Below are 5,061 nucleotides of genomic sequence, written 5' to 3'. Positions count from 1 at the left end.
GATGCCTAGATTGACGGGTCCTTCTGAGTGCCTAGGTTGTCACTAGTAATCTTCTAAGGCTGCAGGTACTTCGTGGCATGCTCTGTGTGTTCTCTTGATTGTTGTGTTGTTGTGTCTTGTTTGTGTCGTTAAATTTTCCCCTCGTCACCTAAGTACCAATTTCAATTTGTAAGCTATTGAATTGCAGCATTGCAAGTGAAAACTGCAATTAAGTTCAGTAGTTGCCAAAAAAGTTCAATAAATTGAACTATTGAACTGAACTGAGATGAACTGTTAAGCAACCATTGTGGATGCTCTAATAATTCCCTCCTCTGAAGTAAAATAGTAAAACCTCTTCATTTTACACGTTATTCATCTTTACATCCAGCGAAGAAGAAAATAGCAAATGATGAGTTATTGTACGTCTAGAATACATGAAGATTGTCCAAATATTTATTATAGCTATGCAAAATTTACTTGGTGTAGCAGTTGTACAATTCCCCTCTCATATCTACACATCATAATTGCTTGAGGCCCAATGCCATAATGATTTTTAATAACAATTATGGATATCATTTGTGAGACGAAAGGTATATACATACATGAAGATTCTCAAACAAGTATTTTATGTGAAGAATTAGTTATATATTTCTAATCTCGACTGTTGGATTGCATGTATGTTGCATATTAAATCTACCAGCACATCAAATAAATGTAATCCAACAGCTAAGATTAGAAATATATAACAAATACTTAACTTCAATACTTATTGGAGAATCTCCTTATATATATATATACAGAAGAGTTTCAGTTGAGAGATTTCTTAAATAAGCTTATTTGAGAGACACCTTCTAGGGCCCACCACACATTGTATTTCAATTATTTGAACCATCTAATTTTATATATTCCCTAAAATATCATCTCTGCAAAAAATCACTTGAATCCAAAACCATTTGACCACTCAATATGATTGTTATTATAGTCTTTTCTTGAAACACCACGTTCGTCTATTTTGTTGGTCCTAACTAAATCCCTTAATGATTTTCAATTTGCCTAATATATGAATGAAGACTTGAAAGTAGATGGTTTGAATCATTGAAAAAAATACATAAGGTCCCTAAAGGGTGTCCCTCAAATAAAATTATTTGAAAGATCCCTCAATAGAATGATACTATATATATATCCTCCTTTCAAAGGTTGGAAAAAGCTGTAATCAAACTATAAAATCTTGCAATCTTTTAAGAAATATCTTTGCAACAATTAGAGGTCTTAAATAGGTCGAACTGGCCCAACGCGATGCAAGTCTGACCCATTTAAATAGGACAACCGCATGGGCTAAGCAAGATCGTTGGTGGACCGTATCAGGCACATCAAGAGAACTTAGGTCGTGATGGGCTCAAATAATTAAGTCCAATGGGTAGTGCTATATGAACGTCCATGATGTTTTAAAATTGGTTCTCATAGTACGTAAGTAGTAAGGTACAGTGATGGTTTTATCTAAGGCCATTAAATGAGGTCTTATATCTCTCAATTGTTGGATTAAACTAATCAATTTGATCAATCATACACAAGACCTTAGATAAGGCCCTCACTACGGAATTCTTGTGGTAATGTGGAGCAGAGTTTGGGTTTTATTTTTTCCTGGGTAATAACTATATTCATCACTCCACCACCACAAACACTAAGGTATATATCCTACAAAGGGTCTACCTCTCCATATTTAATTTGGAAGTTTAGAGAAGCCAATTAGTCCCAAACTAAATTTTTTCTCTAGATGTTTCTTTCAATTTTGAGAAGAGAAAGATGATAAGACTCAAACTGTCACCCCCCGGATTCGAGGGTCAGTGGAAAATCCCGAGTTGTAGTTTTGGAACGCCTCTCTTGGACACTCTTGGAGACAAATGGAGTCATTCCTTAGTACAATTTTCTTGAAAAGTTGAGATATTTGTTGGTGGTCACAGTTCCTTCGTCATCCCATAACACAAAGTAATGAAGCATACGCTTAACAAATATGCTGAATGAAAAATAAGTTTCATGTGTCGTATTCTGTTTGGAGACTTTGTATTTCATTAATAATTTTCCTCTTCCACTGCGACAAGTATTGGAGTGGCAGTGGAAGAGGTGGCTTATTTTTTCCAACAATTAAATATTTGTCACAACAAACCTACGCGTCGGCATAAGTAAAATCGAAAAATTCATGGTTCTCTCTCTCTAAAGTGGTGGAATACTTTGTTCATGCTTGAAAAAATCCTGAGGATCAACCATTGTTTTTACTTGTACCAATCTATCAAAGTTATATTTAAAATACTTCCTTCCACAAAGTCTAGCCTTTCGAAAGTTTGTGTGGTTGCGCAGGTTGGTACCAATGTCGAGATCCCTATAGTTTTGCAAGGCCTCTCTTGGGTTCTTGGAGACAAAAGGAGCCATATTTTTATACAATTTTCTCGACAATTTAATATAGTGATTGGTGGTCTTAATCCCTTCTTCCATCCAAGATATAAAATACTGAACCGAATATGGGTTTCCAGCTCTATGAGGGAATGGAGTTGCTGACTCAGAAATCTCACTCATTCTTCCACCGTAGGGGTTCAATTGCATCCACACCTTCCCTATCTTAATCAGCTTCTTCCATATGGATTTGAAACCATGTTTTGGAATTGGTTCTTTCACGTAGTCAGACTTGCTCTTGAAGAAGATTGCTGGCGCCTTTGGCCTAGAAAGTAGAACATCTATTGGAGTTCCAATTGGGCAAGCAGCCATGAACACAGTGGATTCTATCCAACTCATTTCAAAGAAATCTTTTTGTTGTAAACCCAATTCAGGGAAGCGCTCATTTATCAATGGAACAAGCTTGTCACTTTGTCCCAAAAACTGACCAGTGAATAATACTTGCACTGTCCTCTTCCCCTCTTGGCTACTATATTCTTGACTTGTATACCTACTCTAAGGAAGATGTCTTCAGGGAGCTTAGGTGCAACGAATTGCCATTGATGGAGCACATCGGTAGCGCCTTCTTCCAACTTCCTTCTAACATTGAACATGGTCACTTTAGGTGGAACTCGAATCAACTTGATCTTCCATGAAAGAATGACTCCAAAGCTGGCTCCACCACCACCTCTAATGGCCCAAAAAAGATCTTCTCCCATTGTATTTCTATCAAGGATTCTACCATTCACATTCACTAGTTTAGCATCTTCAACGTTATCCACTGTAAGACCATATTTTCTCATAAGTGGACCATACCCACCACCACTAAAGTGGCCACCAATACCAACACTTGGACAAGATCCAGCTGCAAACCCATGAACCTTACTTTTCTGTCCAATTGCATAGTAAAGTTCACCAATAGTAGCCCCAGCTTGAACCCAAGCACTCTCATCTTCAAGATTCATATCAACGGATTGAAGATTGAACATGTCAAGAACAACAAAGGGAAGATCCGATACGTATGATAAGCCCTCATAATCATGGCCACCACTTCGGATTCTAATTTGCAACCCCGTGTCGTTTTGCTCAAATGACGGTTGCTTGGACATGGGATTCATGCGTGGGTGCTACAATAGCCAAAGGTTTTGGAGTTGTAGGTGTAAAGTATCTGCGGTTTTTAATGAGTGATAACAACACATGGGGAAATGAGGTGTTTTGAGGGGTGTAAATTGGAGGGTTGGACTGAGATGTTTCTCCAAGGCATTGAATGAAGTCATTGAGAACTTGTTGAGATTTTTTGGGAAGAAATTTGAGGGAGTCATTGAAAGCACTTGTCCATGATGTTGGTAATGTCTTTATTGGTGGATCAAGACTAGCACAAAAAGGAATGATAGAATGAACTGTACTGCAGAGCAAGAGGAATGAAACAATAATGAAGGGTATTATTGCAGAGCTTGGTTCCTTCATCGTTTTTGAAATTTCTTCAACTCCAATATATTTTGATCTCAATCAACAACAATTGCTCCTATGGAGTAAGCTTTATTCAGAATAATAAAACCAGAATTAATTAGTCCAGAACTTGCAACGTTAAAATTAATTGGTTGGAAACTTGCAACATCATAATTAACTCATCGGTTAAAGAACAAAGAAAACAGGTTCAAGGATATTGAGAAATTGCAACGTAATAATATATATACATATTCAAGCAACTTATATGTGCATAAAATTAGCTAGGGTGTTTTATATTGGAGAATCAGTGTGTAAATACCACAGTTCCTTCCCAGTCCAAAAATGATATTTGTTCTATGATTCAAACTCCCAAATATTAAGAAAATATTACATTTATTGGATAAATGGTAGTTTGTTCTTGAGATCAACATCTTGTAAATTGTAATGCAAATATGGGAGGTAAGTAGATGAACACATATCAAGAAATTAGGAAAGGAACATATAAGGACATGGAAAATGAAGACAGCAGATCCGGACTCGTCAAATCAAGCTCAAGCAAAGTCTTCTCTTTTTATTTTTTTTCCCTATAAATTTCAGATTGAAATATTACTTACGTATCTATCATGGGCAGCAGATTTTGATATTATGCAATTCCAAATTTCAATTCAAGGACATTTGGTAAAAAAAACACTGAATACTTAACCGGAGCATTTCCGACGACCAAACGGTAACAAAAGAATGTAATTTTTTAATTTTTTTATAATGGGAGACACCATTAACAACTCTGAAATATTAGTCATAACCAGACAATGTCCTTTCATGTCAACTCTCGCTCAATTCTTATAACTGTTTTTATGCTTATGACATGTTTACTAATCCGTAATTGGATTATGAGAAATTGAATTGAGGAGGAGTTGGATTGAGGAGAATTAGATTCTGGATTCCTATTGAAGTTGTTTACTAAACCATCTGGATTGAGGGGAGTTAAATTCCGGAGTTCTATTGAAGTTGTTTGCTAAATAATATGGAATTGGGGTATGAGTGGTTCTAATTACTAAAATGTCCTTGTTGTTTGATTAAAGCAGATGGCAAATTTGGAATTTTGAAAATGTGTGAGGATATAATGGGTAAAAAAGATGAATTCCTAATGAGTTAGTTCTCCAGGAATTAGAATACCACCTCTCACCCAAGAATTGAACTCCTCCA

The 5,061-nt window shown here is 36.2% G+C and overlaps 1 pseudogene; it reads right to left on the bottom strand.

Moving 5' to 3' along the window:
* Positions 1-2,190: 2,190 nt before the first annotated feature.
* Positions 2,191-3,873, bottom strand: LOC110765010 (berberine bridge enzyme-like 7 pseudogene; annotated as a pseudogene).
* Between the last annotated feature and the right edge of the window lie 1,188 nt (positions 3,874-5,061).

This window comes from Prunus avium, chromosome 4 (assembly GCF_965620075.1).
Source record: "Prunus avium chromosome 4, drPruAviu1.hap1.1, whole genome shotgun sequence".
NCBI lineage: Eukaryota > Viridiplantae > Streptophyta > Magnoliopsida > Rosales > Rosaceae > Prunus > Prunus avium.
This window is presented reverse-complemented; position numbering and strand designations above follow the sequence as displayed.